Raw genomic sequence first — 22,620 nt, forward strand, 5'->3', positions numbered from 1 at the left:
ACTCAGGAGGCTTTGCATTGCTTTCTTATTTCTTGTTTCCCCCCCCCCTAAAAACTAGGTGCTTCTTATGGTCCTGTGCGTCTAATAGAGTGAGAAATACGGTAGGTTTTGCAGATACCAAGCACCACTTGTCATGCAGTACTGTTCTCGTAAGTTCAGTGGGACATATTCCCAGGCTAAAGAATGGAACTGTGGGCACTATAGCCTGAGCACAAGCTGAGTCTATGGGGGTGGGAAGCTAGATCATTCATGAAGACAGGTTCTCCAATTGCCTAGGATTGTGTTGCATACACAGTATAATTCTGGCTGATAAGAAAACATTAGGTGTACTTTAGATGGGAAGATAATGTTACATTACAGACAATAATGCATTATGTTTACTTAGGTCAAAGACTCTCAGAGCATTCCTTTACTTGGTTTTTTGTAATGTTTCAAAAGACAGAGAAGCTCACAAAATTAATTCCACAAGGAGGGGGGGAGTTAATACCTTAGATAAAACAAGCATATATTGAAGTTTTCCCCCCTGTCATAAGACTAGCTCTGTTCAGGTATTTTAATTAGCATTTCCTACCAGGCTACTGTGTCATTGGTTATCTCTGTCCCTTGTGCATTAAGCAGAAATGATTGTTATTCCTGTTAATATTTAATTAAATTTGTTTAATAAACTCTCTATTTTGGACTGCGGGAATTAATTTTATTTTTCTTATCAGCCAGAATTCTGCTGTAACCTAATCATGTAATTTTAAAGTTTGATGAATATCGAGAGAAATCCGAATAAATATGGGAAACTGTGGTTCAGCAGCTTTAAATGTTATAGTCACTAAGAGACTAGTGATACAGATATGAAAAGATAAAACAAAACTAATAATTGAAAACTAGAACAAGAAACTGGTACGTACAGTCTCTGTGGAAGGAATCATGTACCAAAAAAGACATTCAACGGTAAAAGAATTCTATTTGTTAAGTTTAAGGGTTGCTCTTCAGATTGTTTATCAGAACCCAAGCCCACAAATGCAAGTGTATGCATGCTAAGTCATCAACAGTTATTAATATTATGCTTCCGTGTGTCGTGCTCTTAGCTGAAAAGCTAACCCAGTAATATTACTGTACAGTATATTGTTTTTTCTTTGCATAACTAAACTCCGTTATAATCTAGGTTCAAATTCATGACATGCAATTGGATACAGGATTGCAGTTTACCCCCTAAGGCTGCAATCCTGTGCCCACTTACTTGGAAGTAGGTACAAATGAACAAAGTAGGAATGTCCATATGCTCGGGCTGTAATTTTGTAACTGGCAGAGTTATTTGATATATTATTAAATAGCACTATGCTGAGATGCCTTTTGGTGCTGCTGTGAATTCTCAGATGACAAAAGCAGTTAGAAAATACCAAGGAAAAAAATAATTCCATTGGGAGGAAACAGACTCCGTAGTATAGTATCATGAAATAATGCTGCATTCTGCTGCCCGTGTAAGCAAACACTTCAATCTTTCTCTTGCTTCAGGCCTGAAAGCAAGCTCCCCACATTCACATACACACAAGTGCTCTCGCACATGCATTGACCTGGTTTGCACATCACTTTAAACCATAGTTAAGCTAAGTAGCATTTGCTTGGCTAAGCAATACGTTCCAACCAGTGCTCTTGGTTTGTTTTCCCTATACAGTGGTACCTTGCTTCTGAAACTTAATCTGTTCCGGAAGTGCATTCCAAAATCAAAGCGTTCCAAAACCAAGGTGTGCTTTCCTATATAAAGTAATGCAAAATGGATTAATCCATTCTAGACTTTTAAAAACAACCCCTAAAACAGCAATGTAACATGAATTTTACCATCTAACGAGACCATTGATCCATAAAATGAAATCAATAAACAATGTACTGCAGTCACACAATCAATCAATCAGTAGCTGAACTGGGTTCTACACAATCACAAAAACAAAACAAAAGCCTCAAAAACAAAAACTCAAAATAAATAGCAGAAACAGACAGACCTCAGGATAACACTCAAAACGGAGCACGTTCAGCTTCTGAAAAAAGTTTGCAAACCAGAACATTTACTTCTGGGTTTGCAGTGTTTGAGTTCCAAGTTGTTTGAGTACCCAGGTACCACTGTAGTTATAATTTGTTGTTTGTTTAGAGAGAAACATACCACAAGCCTGGTTTGGATGTAACTCAAAGCCGACCCATGCCTTAGCTCTAAGCAGTGGGGAAGCAGTGGGGGAGGAGGGGCGTGTCTGAAGCACCCATGACATAAGCCTCATGCAAGTGACGCAACTGTGTGATGGACTTCCGTAGTGTAACACATGCTAAGGTTTAAAAATCAGGAGGCATTTCTACTTTGGATTCCTTTGGACATCCTTTTGGCAAAAACTGATTGAATCTACCCCAAGTAGGTAGTGCCACAGTGGGGCAACAGTGGGCAAATGCCCATCAAGAAAGCTGCCGTGCCCATCCTTTGCCTGCCTCTAGCTGGCAGAGGTCCCTGGCACGATCCCAACACACGATGTTACTTGTCTTGGCAGCCGGCTAGAACTCATGACGTGCACTAAATGATTTATGAGCAAGTGGTTGACCTCTTTGCTGACTCGGTACATTCTGACTCCATCCCATCCAGCTGAGATAGCTTCCTCCAGGGACCACTGAGATTCAGGCAGAAGGTACTAACTGGTATACCAGCAAAGGGGAACATTCTGTCCAAAGATCGGGGAAAGGGGAGGAAAGTGTATTTGGGTTTCAGCACGAGTGAAGAGATGTAGAGGGTGAACTGCCCATTACTACCGAGGAAATGATATCCCAAACAGAGATCCCTGGAATGATCACAGCCATTGCAGTTTGGATTCCTTCCTCTCATTTCAATTCAGTAGTGACACTAGTATCCTGCCTCTGAGAATGATTTGGAAGTTTCTAAACTTTTGGAATAGTTCAGGGTCTCTGAAGGTTTAAATCATAGGTAGACAAACTAAGGCCCAGAGTCCGGATCTGGCCCAATCACCTAAATATGGCCTGCGGACGGTCTGGGAATCAGCATGTTTTTACATGAGTAGAATGTGTGCTTTTATTTAAAATGCATCTCTGGGTTATTTGTGGGGCACAGGAATTCGTTCTTTTTTTTTTCTTCCAAAATATAGTCCACCACCCCCCCCAAAGGTCTGAGGGACAGTGGACCAGCCCCCTCCTGAAAAAGTTTGCTGACCCCTGGTTTAAGTCCCCAGAGAGAAAGATGGTACTTAGTTATTCCAAACTAAGTACCAAAAACAGGGCATGATCTTGTGCATAGGTAAATTTGTCACACCCTTTGAATGCGTTTTTTTCCGATCATCAGTTTTTGTTCCACCTCAAATCTGCCTCCTTGTCTCTCTTTGAACTGGATATCTTGTATCCAGAGTTTCCGTATATTTTCACTTTTCCATTGCCGGGAATTGAATTGATTGGCTAACGAACCCTCTGGGTCGTTTCGCTGCTTCCTCTGACACAGCTTAGCATCTGTGGCTGCTTCCTTTTCATATCAAGTCCAGGCAAGGTGTGCCAAATTTTATGGGATCAGTTTCAGTTGTTGCAGCCGGAGGATGTGTGCAAGGTGCTTGCAAGTATGCATGTGTCACATATGCTCTCAAGCCTTGCTCATCTTGGCTGATTAAAGCTGATTAAAGGTCATCCACCATGGAAGCCCTTGTGAGTCCAGACAGTAGTGAATGTCTCATTACAAGAAGAAGAAACACTTATGTCATTATTATTTTTAAAAGCAATTATACAACTGGTCCTAAAGAAGCCAGCATTAAATCAAACTGTGCTGCACAGTTATTGGCCAATTGCTAATATTCCTTTTTTGGGAAACGTGATCAAGACAATAGTGGTGATGCAACTACAGATAATCTTGTTGTTGTTTAGTCGTTTAGTCGTGTCCAACTCTTCATGACCCCATGGACCAGAGCATGGCAGGCACTCCTGTCTTCCACTGTGTCCCACAGTTTGGTCAAACTCATGCTGGTAGCTTCGCGAACACTATCCAACCATCTCGTCCTCTGTTGTCCCCTTCTCCTTGTGCCCTCCATCTTTCCCAACATCAGGGTTTTTTCCAGGGAGTCTTCTCTTCTCATGAGGTGGCCAAAGTATGGATCACTGCCTTGCCATGGCTAAGGGGCTTGAATAACTCAGAGAAGCTATGAGCTATGCCGTGCAGGGCCACCCAAGATGACCAGGTCATAGTGGAGAGTTTTGACCAAACGTGATCCACCTGGAGCAGGAACCGGCAAGCCACTCCAGTATCCCTGCCAAGAAAACTCCATCGACAAAGACAGATAATCTTGAAAGACACCAATTACCTTGAACCATTTCAATCCATCTTCAGGAATAGTTTCAGGGTTGAATCAGCAATGGTTGCCCCAATGGTTGACCTTCAGCATGAAGGGACAGTGGGTGTGAGATCCTGTTACTGTTGCTCAACTTCTGAGTATATTCAGTATCATCTGCCATGGTCTCCTCCTGGGCCTGTTCTGTGGGATGGGAATTGGTGGCACTACACTTCAATGGTTTCATTCCTACCTGCAGGACCATTCACAGACCATGGATTTGAGCAAATGTCAGCCCTCTGGGATTTGCACTGTGCAGTCCCTCAGGGTACCATCTTGTCCCAATTCTTTGGAAGTGGTCATTAGCTTCTTCTAATGGAGCAAGGTGGCACCAGGAAGCTGATGGCACACAGTTCTGCTTCTCTGTAACATCTGAAACAAGATGGTGTGAGTTCTCAACCACTGCTTGGAGTCAATGAAGGGATGGAGGAAGGCCAATAAACTGAGGCTGAATCCTGGTGAGCCAAAATGCTGGTAGATGAGCAGTTCCCATGTTCAGGAAATTGTCAGGTTTCCTGTTCTTGATGGGGTTACACTCTCCCTGAAGGAACAGGTATGTACCTTGGAAGTACCCTTAGATACATCCCTGTTACTGGAGGCACAGGTGTCCTCAGTGGTTAAGAGTTCTTTTTCCCAGCTTTGGCTTTGGCCAATCCTGGACAGGGGTAGATTGTCCATAGTGGTGCAGGCTTTGGTAACCTCTAGACTGGACTATTGCAATATGCTCTAAGTGGGGCTACCCTTAAGGTTGGTTGTGAAATTGAGGCTGGTTCAGAATACTGCGGTCTAGTTTTTGGCCAGAGCAGCTCTTCATCAGTGTATTAAACCAGTGCTGATAGCTCTACATTAATTGCCAGTACATTACCAAGCTAAGTTCAAGGTTTTGCTGTTAATGTATAAGTCCTAAGCCACCTAGGACCAGGTTAACCTGAAGGACCACCTTGTCCCTTGTATACTGTCCAGCTCACTGTGATAATCTGGAGAAACCCTCCTAACTGTCCCACGGTTACAGTATCTCATATACATTTTGTTTCTATGCAAACCAAAGTTTTTAGCATAGTGGTTCCAGTAATTTGGAATACCACACCTACAATTCTGATATTTCACCACTTTTTGAAAACAAATGTTTTGTCAAGTATTTTTAGTTAATGAATTTGGTTATTCTCCCACACACCCTGTATTTTATTATTTTATCATTTTAATTCTTTTATTATGTACCGCCTTGATATATTATTTTTATCGGGAAAAGGCTTATAAATATTCTTATGAATAAAGAAATAATTTGAATACTTTTGACAACAGAGCATATGCTTCCTGTGCAGGGCGAGACAACAATACTTCGGAAAGTGTGTTTCAGCTTGAAATAATTTCATAACAAATTGTACATCAGACTTCTCCCCCCCCCCCCACTCCCAGTATGCTTCAGGGGTGGGGTTATGCCTTGCTTATTTCAAAGGGGTGGGGGACAAGAATGAAACAGGGTGAGTGTAGCCATTACTGCTTTGATTGCTACTGGCTCATTAGCATTGACCACGCTCCCTCAGATTAGCAGTAATTAAACTGTGAAATCAGAGCGATTGCCTTAAGCTGAGACACCATACCAGGCTGTCAAGAGAAATCACAGGGGATAAATCAAGGGCCCTCTGCAACGCGTATCACCCTTGGCATGGGTGAGCTTGCAAGAGGCGGAATAATGAGGACATTCAGGCTTTTTTTTGTATTGGGTGGACTCTTGGCAGACAAGCTTTGGAAGCGTTGTCATGACGATGACAAGAGCAAGGATAAACTCTTACTCCCACTAGCTCTGGTTAATGAAGATGATAATGAAAAATTATGCCAACATAACTGCAATTTTTTTTTTTCCATCCCGACTGGCACTTGTAACCTTACGCCTAATGACACCACACAATGGTGACAGTAATTGTGCATTGATAAATGGGGCAAAGATGCTGGAGAAATGGCTGTCTCCAAGATATACAAGTTTAGTTAGCTGCATAATTTCTTCCAATGAGGGTTTGCTTTGTTCTTTGAACTCTCACTAGGTGGCTTTGGCCTGCGCATGCCAAAAAAAATCTCTAATCACTTTGTATTGTTTACTGAAGAAAGTCTGGCAATTAAGCCAAAAGCTTCCTGTGTTCTTTCCCCCACCCCACCCTTGTAAGCAGAACAAACCCAATCAAGAGAAGTAATAAAACAACAATACTTTTTTACATGCTGAATTGGAGGAGCACTACGGAAGTCTGTGGGATTACTTCCAAGTAAGTGGCTTCAGGCTTATGGCTTCTGAGCTTTGACTCCATGTGGTTTCTCTACTGCAGCATGAACCACCAGGCATATGAATCTGATGAGGCCTTATCTCAGAACACTTGGGTCTTTGATAACTAGAGTGCAATTATTCAAGGCAGTTTTTCTTAACTTCAGTTAGGCAAAAAAGGATGCGTAGTTTGGGGCTTTCAGACAACACAAAATCTCATTCAATAATATCAGCATTGGAGTGCTTTAGGGTCAATCTGTGTGTCTTCAAATAGACCGATCAGATGTGAATTCTGCAATCCATTCTATACTAAACCACACATGCACATCACAAGGCAACCATGCAAAGCTGGAAAACTTGCTAACATTGTCTTATCCTCAAACACCTTTCCAACCTTTCAGCACTTGGACTTCCCATATATATATATTTAAATTAAGTAGTAAGTGTGCACTTGCTTCTTTCTTTCTGCACACAGCCGCTATGTTTCCCCTCTTCTGTTGTAAGAGAATAAGGTTTTCTAAGCTTAGAATACAGAATAATCTATACCTGGGGGAATGGGCTGTATTCCTCAGAGAGGACTTTCATTCCATTTTATAAATCTCTTTTATATTAGGAGTGTTTTTAATATATATAAATTTGAAGACTATGCATTCCTTTTCTCCTGTAAAAGCAGGAAGAGTTGTAATTCCACAAAATGCAGGAATACTACACTAGGTGGAAATGCAGTTGTGAGAAGGCCTTTGGAGAAAGAGCAGGGTTATGTATACGAAAGGTTTCTCACAAAAGGTGTACAAAACACAAGGTGCCGACATTTGCAGACCTTGCAAATTGTTCTGGAAGATTTCCACACTGGAAGAAGATGCTAGCTCTTTTCATTTGAACATATCAAGGTGTTGTTCCCTCGCAAGTTTAATGCATATGGACAAATGTGCTATGCTCAAGTATGCACAAGGTTTATGTATGCATGCTTTGGAATATGTTGAGTCACAGATCGTGAGCTTTCAGGTATACAGTGGTACCTCGGGTTACATACGCTTCAGGTTACAGAGTCCGCTAACCCAGAAATATTACCTCGGGTTAAGAACTTTGCTTCAGGATGAGAACAGAAATAGTGCAGCGGCGGCGCAGTGGCAGCAGGAGGCCCCATTAGCTAAAGTGGTGCTTAAGAACAGTTTCAGGTTAAGAACAGACCTCTGGAACGAATTAAGTACTTAACCTGAGGTACCACTGTACATGTACTGATTCCATGCAAGCATGAGAATGACTGTTTGGGTGTCAGAGGCAGGACCAACAGACCCAACCCTAGTTAGCCTCCTTCATGTATTCAGTTGAACACCTGAACAGGGTTACTGTGACATCTGAAAATATATTTCATTCTGGCCTCATGTACTGGTATCAAACTGAGAACGCCACAGATGTCAGGAGATGGGACAGTTACAAATAGAAGGGGGTCTTCCCATTTCTATTGCCCACACACTTAATCCACTGGGCTTCCCACTGATGTAATTATTATGTTCTTTCAGCCAACAAATGAGGTAAACACAATAAAGAAAACCAAATGGTTTCATCTATGGAGCAGATCCCAGCACTGCCAAAATCCATCTTGAGAGCATTGTAGCTATGAAGGCACACTACTCTGCTGCAAAGAATAGCCTTATTGAGGGTGAGAGTGTGCTCTATTATAGTAAGCTCTTTCTGGATTAGATAAACAAATGCAAATGAATCTTTTGATGCAAATGAATGGTTTAAAGGAGCCAATGATGTTTTATTTACTGCAAAAACAAACTAAGAGAATAGCTCTTTTAATAGCTTGAGAATAGTTTTTCTGCCTCGTAATCTTCTGCGGTCCCCTAATGCCTTCACCCCATCAAAGCTTTGGCACCTCAATCCCTAAACACATATTTACTTGAAAGAAAGTCTCATTGAGTTCAGTGGGAGAGAAAACATATAAATAAATATGCTTAGGAGCATAATTTGGCACCCTGCTCCTAGGGCTCTCCGTTTAGCTATGGTGGTGTGAATCGTGGTTTGTGCTGCTATGCTGTCCCAGGAAAACAGGACAGAACTTAGGATGGAACATGATAAAATTGGACCTTGAACATCTAGGGCTTGGGTGATCAACAGGAATGTGGCACATGCCCTGGGTTTTTTCCAGTCTCTGCCCTCCTCTCCACATTACATTGGGCTCATAAAGCACAACTGCTTCCCTGGAAAAAAAAACCTAGAGGAAAACTTCTCATTTCCTGACAGGGAGCGGCATCTTCTTATTTGATTGGATTTTTACAGTGATGTTTTGACCAAAAACGGGCCTCAAGGTTCTTCACTGGGTAGGCGGTGGGGGAGACTCTTTTGAGTTAAAAGAATCAAAGTGGATGACGGTATTACAATCTGTTGATGTAGTCTGGGTCTGAGAAGTTGAGCCGTGGAGACAGACAGACAGACAGACAGAGTCAGTGCAGGCTGCAGTGGAGGCTGGTCTATTATGGTGCATGGCACCTGCCTTCTTATATACAACCAGTTCAGGAGTGGCCCAGGCTGTCTGCTTCCCTACCTAAGTCTCAGTGTTGCTCTTGTGGAACACAGCTGGGAGGAGGGTGGGGACAACTCAGGATAGCTCAGTCGGTAGAGCACAAGACTCTTAATCTCAGGGTCATGGGTTTGAGCCCAACGTTGGGTAAAAGATTCCAGCATTGCAGGAGGTTGATGAGTGGTCCCTTCCAACTCTACAATTCTATGATATGAGTAGAATGATGTGGCTCCATCCATCACTGGCTCTGCTTACTGCTGGGCTCTCTGACTTCCTCACTATCAGTGTTATTAAGGACCAACCATCACGGCATAGTGCTGTGGGTTAACCCACAGAGCCTAGGACTTGCCGATCAGAAGGTCGGCGGTTCGAATCCCCGTGACGGGGTGAGCTCCCGTTGCTCGGTCCCTGCTCCTGCCAACCTAGCAGTTTGAAAGCACATCAAAGTTCAATTAGATCAATAGGTACCACTCTGGCGGGAAGGTAAACGGCGTTTCCGTGCGCTGCTCTGGTTCGCCAGAAGCGGCTTAGTCATGCTGGCCACATGACCCGGAAGCTGTGTGCCGGCTCCCTTGGCCAATAAAAGTGAGTTGGGCGCCGCAACCCCAGAGTCGGTCACGACTGGACCTAATGGTCAGGGGTCCCTTTACCTTTACCTTTACCACGGCATAGCAACCCGACTGCGTAAATGTGGGGGTTTGGGTCATGCCAATATCTACAAGTTCTGTAATGTCAAGAAGGGGAGACAAAGAAAGCCTGTCTCGTCTATCAGAGAGCTGAAATGTAATAGTGTTATGATTCATGCTGCAGGAGAGTGCTGGTCCATGTGTCCTCATAGGTTTATGTAAACAGAGGCTACTTCATTCACTTCAGGTTTGGGGAATGCTCTTGTGTAGGGAGCCTTCTTTGACAGCAAACAGTGTCAGCAGCCCCCGATTTCTCAGACTGCATCAGAACCCCTTCAAGCGCACTAGAGCTTCTTTTTTATGAGGGCAAATACCTAATATAGATTTTGTTGTTGTTCAACTGCTGTTTCTTTAAGGGAGGGAAAACCGCTTACCTGGAGGTGTATCTGATATCCAAGGGACTCATCTCGCCTTAGTGGTATTTGTCTTTCCTGTTCTTGAAAGACAATATTAAGACACTAGTGTTTGTGATTCATGGCTGCAATTCTCCTTTTATTGCTCAAGTCCAGCAGTGAGTAAAAGCCAGAGAAGGACACACTGCCCATTATCCTGTACTAGGGTATACTTAGCTGAGACTCTTCTGTTCCCAAGAGTCAGCCTATTGGAAAAAGGAGAGAGTAGTTTGTATAAAGATGTGTAAAAGTAAAAGTTGCTCCTCCATCAAGCTTGTGATGCCCGTTGTCTAACACTCCATGATAGATATTTTATAGACTCCCTATAGGCTTTCTGTAGCTTTTGTGCACTACCTTATGGTTATTGTTTGGGGGCACCTGACCAGATAAAAGCTATAAAAAAGGGTTCTGAACCAAATATGCAAACTCTCAAGCTTTGCAGAGCTGCCATATGGGCTTCTGTCCATGGTACAAAGTTGGCACATTTTCACATTTTGATTTAACAAACTCTGCTAGCTGTATTTGTTAACCTTGGTTAATTCCCACAAACTTTTGGTGCTGGTAGGAAGAATTTTAAAGTGATATATATTGGGGAAATTTATAATAAAACTGTGGTGGGAGGGATGCAATTCTATGCATGACTGCTCAGAAATTGTGTTCCATGCAACTTGCTCTCAATTAGTCCTATGATCACGGAGACAGCAATCCTAACTCACTTACTTGCTCAAAATTATGTTTAAATCAGGCTCAGTGTGAACAAGTTGCTAACTGGGTGCAGAATGAGCTGTTCTCAGACTTTCTATTCCTTCCCCCACCTAGCTCTTGTCTGGTTTGCCATCTTGCCAGCTCGGTGGCCTTTTTGCTTCCTGGTCAACCATTTTCATAGCTACTATCTGCATGCCTCTGGATCACTGAGGTTGTCCAAAAGCTGGACAAAAGAGATTTCCTCCCTGCTTTCTCCACGATAGAGGAAAAGAGACAATTGCAGCATTCCACTACAGTGAGTGCCCTTATCTTTGCTATGGCTTACAGCTAAACGATTGAAATTGCTGCTGCTGCTGCTGCTGCTGTTGCTTCTACTGCTGCAGTGGTGATCCAAAAAAGAATTAAGGGTCTTAGATATTGTTTATAGTTTGATAAGTCTATAAGGTTAAGCATAATGTTGCTTAGAATGTAATGTGAATTGTTTCATGATAACAGGTAACTAACTTGTACTGTATGCTGTTTTAAATTGCCTTAGGCCACTCTTGTTACTACAGATCTAGTAAATTAATTAAAGGCAATCCTCATTTTGCACGGGGGTTACATTCTGGACCCCCCATACACATCAGCAGGGCCCACATAAAGAGCACCACCCTGTTCTGCTCCTGCCCCTTTTGGTGACATTTTAGTGACGTTTTAGTGACATTTTCAGGTCACTTCCGGGTTCAGTGTTTTTTGCAACATGTGCATTCGCACGTCAATCGGAAGTTCCCTTTCATTTCAATGCTTGACCATTATTAGGCCTGTTAGTGATGGGATAAGAATTTAGCAGGATTTGTGCTATACTGGAGGCTTTCCACATAGAAAGGTGCATTGCACATTTTTGCCTACCTGGATCCTTCCCCCTTTTCTCTCTCACACACTCAGTAATTGGATGAATCAAATATTTTGCCTGTAGAGTGCATAAAGTTCCTTGAAGCTTTGATCCAAGTCTCTATACAGTGATGAGAGGAAGGGCTTCCATTACATAGATCTCTAATCTGTTTTACCTTTATAGCCACCCAGTTTCAAAAAGAAATTTACAAAAGCCAAAGAAAACACATCAAACATGGCATCAAAACATTACTAGAGGGTGGGGAAATGCAGGAAGAGAGCCAAAGCTCTGAAGTCTAGAGAGAGGAAAGAGAAAGAGAGAAATCAGTGATGAGGAGAGAAAGCTGAGACAAAGGATCAAAAGATGGTGGAGCCCCAGAAAAAAAAGGTTGCTGGAAGTGCAGGTAACTAGACATCATAGTAAGCTTCTAACGCAAGAAGCTGCGGGGAGGGGGAGCATTTGCTGATATTTGAAATTTTGGCTCAGTTTGATAAATGAGTTTCTTAGGTGAGAAGGAAATCTCACCAGATGAACTCTCACCAAGAAACTGAAAGCCAGGCTTAATTGAATGGTGAAATTTGGGCAAAGAATAGAAGTCATTTGCCCTGTCGGTCTGATTTTTGTTCTTTGCAGCCAGTAGTCTGTCGGTTTACATTAGGATTCTGTGGCCTTAAAAAAAAAAAAACAGTGCGAAGAGTGTAGTTGGCACATTTCTGTTTTGTTTGCATTGAAAGAATTGGACAAATCCACCTCTATATATTTTGAATGAATTATAGTAGTTCATTCCCTCCTCTCCAGAAGCCCTTTACACTTCTTTTTTGATGGAAAAGCATCCAGGGACTAGAACTGGGCATATCTGGCTTCTTGAAATAATCCACTCTATTTTGGGACAGGGAAATTGATGTTTGGGCAGGGGCAGCATTTCTCAAAATTATGATGAGGGCGATGAATATTCAGTGAGAAAACTTGTTCTTTTGTCTGGCGGGTGGTAGAGGGCGGGTGAAGATCAGCAAAAGAAAAATGTCAGAAAATTTAAATTTTATTCTGAGACATTTCAGCTTAGCTCTCCCTGAGACCACACCTTTTGCTCTCCTGCCACCAGCCCCTCAAGAGGATCCATCTCACTGAAGAAAAGTTTTTAGGCAGCAGTGATTTCTGGGTACTGGAATATTTTCCGATTTAAAAATATGTAAGATTGTTCCCCTCAAGTAGACTGAAATGCTCACTAGTGAAAATGAGTGATCTTTTTATAGCTCGTTATTGGGTGGATGGCAATTAACCACTCAGGAGGGCTGCCAGTTCCTCCGTGAACACAGTCAGCCACTTCATGCTTTAAAGTTAAATTATATTTGACATTTAATTTAAACTCATACTGCCTTCATTCAAAATAAACCCTACTGCATTAGTAGTAGAAAAGCAAAAAAAGGGGGGGGGATATTGTCAGCCTCCTGTTCCAATTCACTAAAACGTATCCTCATTTCCCGTGCTTAGTTTTTCAAACTAATTATGTATGACTCTGATTGATTGCTGCCAAGCTATTAAGCATATGACTAGAAAAGCAATAAATGTTCTTGGGTGGGTGGGTGTATCAGCACATTGTGCAAAACTTCAATTTCGCTCCATCTATTTATTATTTATTTTATCTGTTAAAATGTTTATTGATATTATGTTGTGGCAATATGTAGCACAAACAGTTATGCAGCAAAACATCCTTGCTTCTCGTGCAAAGAACAAGTGAAATATAAAAAGAGAAGAGAACAAGAAAATAGCATGTGAAGAGGGCAGAGGGACAGCATATTAAGTCGGACCATTGTTGTACTTAGCTCTCTACTGTCTACACTGACTGCCAGTGACTCTCTTAGGGGTTTCTCCCAGTCCTACCTGGGTGTGCCAGGGATTGAACCTGCGATTTTCTGCATGCAAAGCTGATGTTTCACCACTGAACTGCAGTCCTTCCCTAGATTATACTGATCGCACATGGTATGGCCAAACACACCTGGCTTTCATATTATACCATGTTGGGTGTTCTTAAACAAGGTGCTTGTCAGATTTCTATGTATCTGCATTCAAATCCAATCCTACAAGTGTTGTGCCTGCTCCCTTTCCTAGCATTTTTCTGCTCTTTCTCGAATTGAAGTGGGCACGTGATCCCCTGATCCTGCTTAAGGAGAATGCAGCTACAGTAAAATGTAGAAGGCAGAGCACAGGGAGCTTTCATATGGACCTATCCTTCAAGAAGCAATAACACCTTGCTTCTGGATAATACAGGGTCAATTCCTGTTCCCAGTTGGTCCTTCAGTTGCCAACCAACAGGCAAGAAGGGTATATGGTGGCTAACCACTCTGAAAGCTGAGGATGGGGCTTGGCTTTGTTGTTGTTTAGTCGTTTAGTCGTGTCCGACTCTTCGTGACCCCATGGACCAGAGCACGCCAGGCACTCCTGTCTTCCACTGCCTCCCTCAGTTTGGTCAAACTCATGCTGGTAGCTTCGAGAACACTGTCCAACCATCTCGTCCTCTGTCGTCCCCTTCTCCTTGTGCCCTCCATCTTTCCCAACATCAGGGTCTTTTCCAGGGAGTCTTCTCTTCTCATGAGGTGGCCAAAATATTGGAGCCTCAGCTTCAGGATCTGTCCTTCCAGTGAGCACTCAGGGCTGATTTCCTTAAGAATGGAGAGGTTTGATCTTCTTGCAGTCCATGGGACTCTCAAGAGTTTCCTTCAGCCAGCCTGTAAAACTAGGACTGAGTTGCCAGCCAAGTCTTATGGTAACTTTCTGCGTCTTCATTTATGAATTCACTTGTTGGATTTCTCTTTCTTTCTTTCTTTCTTTCTTTCTTTCTTTCTTTCTTTCTTTCTTTCTTTCTAGAAGTAAACATTGCAGGCCACAGCCATCCCTCGAATAAATTCAAATTAACACTAATGAGATTATGCTTCAAACATCTTGTATAAAAGCTCATTTTTTAATTTAAAAAAACCTCCAATTACTGTCTATTATTATTTTGGACAATAAAGTAAATAAGGGCTTAGCTAGGTTTCTCCCTGCTAAACCCAAATTACTTTTTCATCCATATTAGGCCCCCAAAGCAAAACAGAACATCTCTCCCCAAATGAAAAGAAAAAACCCTTTGACATACTAATGAATTATGATTAACAAATAATAATTAAAATGTGAGTGAAATGCTTGAAACTGTCTTAGCTGCTCAGCAGATTATGCAACATGAAAACCACTATGACTGGAAGAGAAGGATAAATATTTAACATCAAATAAATGCTGTGGTTAATAAACTCACACTAATCAAACTACACCTTCCCATATTGTTAACATGCATTAGAAAACAGAATACGAATATTGACATTCCCGTATTTGAAAAATGTAATACTTGTGTAGATTCTAAATTTGATCTAGAGCTCTGGTACATGATAATATATTTTGCACATATTCCTTTCCTTTTCTGTGCATTTTAAACCTTAAAGTAGGTGAATGGTGAACAAGTTAAGTGGGAAAGCTGAGGTTGGAAAAAATGTATAGGGAGCAATGTGGAGTCTGTACACTTCTGTTTTTCAGAGAGAGTTTTAAAAACATTTTGCTCTGGTGTAGTTCAGAGGCATAGTTTGTCTTACATTTCTGTTCTTGAATTTTTATTTTGTCAGCTTCCAGGGGCTAGAAATCCTCTTTATTTCTGAGAAGCTGCTTATGTGGCAAACATAGTAACTTTGATCTACTGTATCATCTCTGGCTCTAATTAGAGACCGAATTTAGCAAGAAGCTGTAGCCTGGTGTCTGAAATTGTCTACCCCCCCCAAAAAGTTTTTTTTACATGCTCGTTGTACAAGAACAACAAAGTGCAAATGTGTCCAAATCAAAATGAGATCTGCGAAGAGATCTCATGAAAGTCCACACACACAAAAAATTAAAATGGTGCTGCAGTAATGGAAATGGCTGTTGTGGACACAACTGGGCTCACCCAAAAGTTTCAAAATGGAAAATGGAAGAACTCTGTGGAAAGCACACTGGGGAAAGCATTGAATTCACATGTGTAAGCTAGTCCTTATACACACATGCAAAATTTACTTTATGGCTATTGCAGAAGAGCAGTTTCTATACTGAAAGTTGAACAACACAAAAGTTTGATGAGGTACTAGATTGAAGTGGCTTTGATGGTCCTTCTCAGTCACCACTGCAGCCTAATACTCATCTATGCCTGACTAGAGAAGATTCAAAAGGAAGAAAAAGTATATTGTATGTGTTTGTTTAGTCATCGTTAAGCTGGAGGTTAATGGTCTAGACAGCCTACGCTGGCTTATTGTTCAGGCTAATACTATTAAAAATTGATAGTACTCCAACCCAGCTATAAATGGGAGCTGCCTAATGGATTGTATTAGGAGCATAGCCATTCAGATGTAACCCTGGCTGAAGCGACTCCGAGCTTAATAACTTTCTAATTGCAGCTGCTGTATAAGCTGGGTCACTTAGCAGTCAACTGACAGGTTTACATTTCCTTATAGACTAGCTACTACTCTGTGTATTAGCCCTGCACTAGAATTGCAAACAGAAAATAATTAGCTTGCTTTTTAAGCCTTCCCAAATGGCTTAAATTAATGGCAGCATGGATCAACACCAAGCCTCAGTGTGAGCATTTTTAACCCCCATTGATTTCCTCCTTTGCAGGGCAGCGTGACTTTGGCTAAGAAACCCTGCTGATTGGACAGCTGTAAAGCTGACAAGTGAATGGAGCTTTAGGTGGTATTAGATTAGTTCCTTGGTATTCAAGAGCATACACTGTGGAAAAAACAGAAGGTGCTTGTTCTCCAGCCAAAGCAGCCGTTTGCTAGGATCATCTTTTTGCAGGGAAAAAGGTCGGAAATCCGGGGGTTTCATAAGATGCTTGCTGCTATTATTTGAACTTTCCCAAGAGATTATTCAGGATAGGAAATATCTAGGTGGGGGTGCCATTTGACATGGAAGAGGGGAGCGCTCAGATCCATAGCAAGAAGCTTACCTAGCGCCAGGGAAGTTCCCTCATCCCTGCAGGTGTCTGCACAGCAGCTTTTACTCTCGTTGCACCAGATGTCAGGCCTGCAACCAAATGGGGTTTCAGAAAAGGGACTTTCTGGGAGAATTGTATAGAGTTGGAAGGGACACCAAGAGTCATCTTGTCAAACTCCCTGCAGTGGAGGAACAAGCTGGAGCCTTGTTACCTGAACAAGCACCTCTCTTCCTTGCAGACTTTGTGCCTCCAAGACCCAAATACCTCATTAGCCATTCCTCTTGCCCCATCTCTCCCCTGTTTCTATGATTGGTCACTGCAAAATTGTTGTATACAACAACTTCTTCCTTCTTGTGGTCTGTGGGTGTTAATCAGGACACACCCTGTGTATTATTCCCAGATCCTGATTTCTATCATTTGGTTCCATGCTTACCTGTTCCTGTACTTTCCCCTACCTTGCCTTCTGAGCATAAGTCACTGTGTTTGAGAGAGGGGTGGGGAGAGAGAGAATGCTGTGTGCCTACATGTCTGGTGAGTGTGTGTGCTGTATGTGTGGTGAGTATACGTGAGTGTGCGCTGTGTATACATCACATGCACAAATACATTGCTATATCCACCACTGAGTGTTGGCTGTCTGTCTAATATATCCCTTGGGTCAAAACTGGTTTGGCACTCCTGGCTTACAGGGAGCAGACCTCTGCAAAATCATCTGCACTATGAACTTGCAACCGCTTTCCATGAGATGGATTGATCTGACTTTGTGAAATCTTCAGGTGCATAGCTACGTTACCTGTTTGCCCATCCTACAAAGCACCAACCCTGCAATAATTTATACCCTTCTTCGGGGCTGCTTGTCCTGCAAGCTGGCACTAAACCCACCCAAGACATGACATCCAATTTCTCCCCTCTCCTCTCCCTCATTCCTGTTACTGAACCCAGGTCTTCCGTCATAGGAATATATGAATTGGCCAACGAAAACCACCTAACTTGCACAAGGTCTTTAACAGCCTCATACCTAAGATGCTGGGGAATGAACGTGGAGCTCTCTCTGTGTGTGTCACATGTGCTCTAGCACTGAGCTATGTCCTGGGTATCTTAGCAGGCACTTGCTTCTCACCTTGAAAAAGTAGACTTTGGCCATTTAGAACATGTTCCTGAACAAACTCTGACTTTCTTCCTCTGCCACTGTGTTTGTTTGTTTGTTTGTTTGTTTGTTTGTTTACTCATGAGCCTTAACAAGCAAAGCTTAAGCTTGCTTCTGGTTCCAGCTACCCCAAAAGCCTTTACCCAACAATGCCCTAAGGGGGGAGCAAATCCTGTGATACTTATGAAGGTCACTTACAAGTAAATGCCCTCGAAGGCTTTCTGCTCACATCTGTCTAATATGACTGTTGCTACTTAGTTGGCATTCGTAGCTGAGAGGGAGGCAGAGCTCTCCATGAATAAAATGAAATCCATCACAGGATAATAAATTGACTCCAAGGGAGAAAAATAGAATGAGGCCCTTGCAATAGTACATTTAAGAGGGCTTCACACATCTATGGCCCTTGGACCATATGCTCTCATTTGACAGGGTGCACAGATCGAGAAACACGCAGGACCAATACACAAGCACATGCCCTTCCTCTGTTCTGGCTGTGAATTCACGGGGCACTGACCCGTTAACTATACCTTCTAGCCCGTCCGCTCTCGCATCCACAGGAAACTGCCCTTTCAATATTTCTCATATCTTCTATTTCTGTGTTGTCAGATCCTGTCTTTTCCTAGTAGCAACCTTGTGGAATAGGTGCAGCATGGCTACTTCACATGCCAGCAGTTTTGACTCTTCCCTCGGAGGGTCAATGTCCTGGCCACAAACAGGGGACCACAGCGCTCAATGGATGCCTGGAGGCAGCATGTTTAGGCAAGTGGAAGGTTTGGTCATTGGAGTTGCAGGACCTTGGATAGCTCCTGCAAGCTCACCAGAGAATTTTTATCTTCCCCATTCTCCACTGAGTTCCTGAAAAGTAGAGTACCTTAATGAGGTGGTCCTCTGTCCTAGAACCTATCTCCAAGGCAATTTTCACCTTGTGCATTCCCTGTGCTGATGAGCAGGCACTAGAGAACATAAGGTCCCTGCTTAGTGGGGAAACTGGCTCAGGAAGTGCTATCTCTGGAGGTCCAAGTTTGGAGGTCCCTGTCACAAGGGCCTCCTGGTTCCATCTTTCTGATCCAGGTAATGCCTCCTTCTCTATGGCTGCTGCTCAGGTGGGGTCATGACGGTCAGTGCTTAAGTGAAAAATAAATATCTTACTTGCTCATCCCAGATCAATGGAACATGGGTTGGGAATCTAAATTTCTTGGGAAAGGACTTCACCTCTGCCCTGATAAAGTGATAAGTTATTTGCAGATATGGTCCCACTGACTTCAAAGGAATGTGCACATGATGATAGCAATGCCATTATTATAGCATAATGTGTAAATATTTTATCATTAAAATCTCAGTTTCTGTGGCATTTCAGCTGTTTTTAAACCCCATGATCTGATCTTTGGCGAATATATCACTGGTGCATTCTTTTTGAGCAGTGAAGTGGGAACAGCCATTTCTTAAGGAAAGCAGCAAATATTAAATATGAAATATTAATATTTGTATAGTATGCAGTACCTAACACAATCTTGGAGTTAAATAAATGTTAAAAAGAAGTCAGAATTCACTTTTATTACAGTAAAATTATAGAGTTGGCTGTGTAGAAGCCTGTTGAAGTTAAATCCTTTGAAGACAGGTCCTCTAGCTGGGACGGGACGACATGGGGTTGGGGGGCCAACTCCCATCTCTTGCGGGGTCTCAATTAGTGCCAGAGCCTTCTGTCAAGAGCTTGGGTGTCACCTTCGATGCCTCCCTTTCCATGGAGGTGCAGGTTGCAGCTACAGCAAAGGTGGCATTTTTCCATCAGCACCGCATCAAGCAGTTGGTCCCTTACCTTTCTCGCCCTGATCTGGAAACATTGATTCATGCACCGGTCACCTCCATGTTTGATTATTGTAACTCGCTCTACGCAGGGCTGCCCTTGAAGCTGACCCAGAAACTCCAGCGGGTGCAGAATGCAATGGTGAGGCTCCTTACGGGGTCTCTGCCATGGGAGCATATTCGCCCAGTGCTTTTCAAGCTGCACTGGCTCCCGGTGGAGTACAGGGTCAGATTTAAGGTCCTGCTTTTGACCTTTAAAGCCCTATGCGGCCTAGGACCCTCATACCTACAGGACCGCCTTTGCTGGTATGCCCCGCGAAGGACCTTAAGGTCCACAAATAACAACACTTTGGAGATCCTAAGCCACAAGGTGGTTAGATTGGTCTCAACTAGGGCCAGGGCCTTTTCAGTACTGCCTCCAACTTGGTGGAACGCTCTGTCACAAGAGACTAGGGCCCTGCGGGACTTGACATCTTTCCACAGGGCCTGCAAGACAGAGCTGTTCTGCCTGGCCTTTGGTTTGGACTCAGTCTCACCCTTAAGTTTCCCTCCCCTTATGGTTTTGATTTATGGGCTGCTATTAAAATGAGGCTGCATTTTAAATTGTATTTTAACCCGTATTTTAATTTAACTGGGTTTTTTGCCCCCCCCCCATTATGTTTTATTGTAATTTTATTGGTGTTTGCCACCCTGAGCCTGGTTCTGGTTGGGGAGGGCTGGGTATAAAAATAAATATGGTTGTTGTTGTTGTTGTTGTTGTTAGAGTTGTGTGCAGTTTGGTTTTATGTGCCCTTTTCATATTGCTTTAGATATGTTGAAAGCTCTAGCACATTTATGCTGATCATGTGTCTTAGCTGATTTTCATTGGTCATGAATGGTTATAACGTTATTTCTATACATCTATGAACTGTTCTTTGGGTAGTGTGATACAATCTTAGTTGTTCTTGCTTCATTCATTTTGGAATATGAAGCATTGTGGTGTGGGAAGGGAGGAAACCCCATCTAGATTTTTACTTTTTAAAAAACAGCAGTGGTTTCCAGACTTGATTGGCTCACCTTCTTTCCAGAGGATTACTACTAGGGGACAATATACATAATTACAGTGGTTTATGAATAAGCTCCATCTCTCAATAATTTTTTTTTGTGTGTGTGCCAATCGTTCATTGCCTCTTTATAATACAGTAAGTAACCTTAGTTTAAACAGCTGTGTCCCAAAAGCTGCTGTACAGTTGTATCATACCAGCCTCTGGTCCTGTTTCTCTAGCAGTTAGTCATTGCATTTATATCCAAGCTTTCTTCCATCATGGAACTCAAAGCAGCATACATAGTGTTCCCTGCTGGTCTCCCAGCCAGCCAGCGAACAAACTCAAGCTTGCTTAGTACCAGCATAATTGCTGCATCATATGCCTTTGGGCTATGATCTGGGACAAGGCAGAGTCACACTGCTGTGCTACATACACGGCGACTGGCAGATGGAGTCAAAGCAGAAGTGAAACAGAGAAATTCCTTGTTTTGAATGAAAGAGAATGATTCGGGCGTGTGGCCAGCGCAGGTTTCCAAGTTAGGGAGCATCAGAAAAGGGACTGAAAATAAAACTGCCAACTTCGTTACGTCTTTTAAAAAAAAAATCTGTGGTATGACCACACCTGGAATATTGTATGCACTTCTGGTTAACATATCTCAGAAAGGCTAAAGCATAGCTGCAGAAACCGTAGAAAGGAGCAACCAAAATTATCAGGGAGCTGAGTCAATTCCCCTGCAAGGAAGGGTCAGAAAAGGTAACTAAGAGGGGACAGGGTAGAGGAGTCTAAAATGATGCTTTGTGTGGAAATATGTTTTTCTCCCTAGAAAAATACTAGAAGCTGGGGACAATTTGACAAAGCTTGGTGGTGGGAGATTTAGGACAGCCCAAAGGAAGAACTTCTTCATATTGTTAAACTGGGGGATTCAGTATCACAAGAAACGGTGATGACCACCAACTTAGATAACTTTAAAGGGTGATACGTCAAGCCCATGGAGGATGCAGCTCACGGTGGCTATTAGTCATGATGACAGCATGCCTCTTAGTATCAGTTGCTGAGGAAATTGCCTTTATGTCTTGCTTGTGGCCTTCCTCAAGGCATGCCACTGTGAGAATGAGGATGTTGGGCACTTCGGGTTTCCTCCACCAGGGCTCTTCTTACACGTAGGAAGAGGTCTTATATTGAGTCAGACCATTGGTCCATCTAGGTCATGGGTAGGCAAACTAAGGCCAAGGGGATGGATCCGGCCCAATCGCCTTCTAAATCCGGCCCACGGACGGTTTGGAAATCAGCGTGTTTTTACATGAGTAGAATGCGTACTTTTATTTAAAATGCATCTTTGGGTTATTTGTGAGGCTTGCCTGGTGTTTATACACAAGTAGAATGTGTGCTTTTATTTTAAATGCATCTCTCGCTTATTTGTGGGGCACAGGAATTAGTTCTTCTTCTTCTTCTTCAAAATATAGTCCGGCCCACCACAAGGTCTGAGGGATAGTGGACCAGCCCCCTGCTGGAAAAGTTTGCTGACCCCTGATCTAGGTCATTATCATCTTTTCTTAAAAGCTTTATTTTTTAGGAAATGAATTTTTGCATAACTTCATAAGGGCAACTAGAAAAAGACACCCACCGCTTCCTCCACTCATAATTCAGCAGGCAACAAGGTCAGCAAAATACACTATGCCTCCCCTTTGGTGGGTATCGGGTATATTTGTTGTCATTATTATCTCTCCCAGCCCTACCTGAACGTACCAGAGATCAAATCTGAAACCTCCTCCATTCAGAGCAGACTCCGTGCGACTTGAGCTATTGCCTTTCCCATGTTATGTTCTGCCAATGCGAACAACTATAACCTGCTAAAATGCACAGATGAACTTATTAGC

General features: G+C 42.7%; 1 protein-coding gene across 1 annotated transcript in view; it reads left to right on the plus strand.

The window, feature by feature from the left end:
• Positions 1-22,620, plus strand: part of PTPRN2 (protein tyrosine phosphatase receptor type N2) — a 604,238-nt gene that overhangs the window by 428,145 nt on the left and 153,473 nt on the right. The gene's annotated exons all lie outside the window — the stretch shown is intronic.

The sequence above is a fragment of the Podarcis melisellensis genome (assembly GCF_964234715.1).
Source record: "Podarcis melisellensis genome assembly, chromosome: 12".
NCBI lineage: Eukaryota > Metazoa > Chordata > Lepidosauria > Squamata > Lacertidae > Podarcis > Podarcis melisellensis.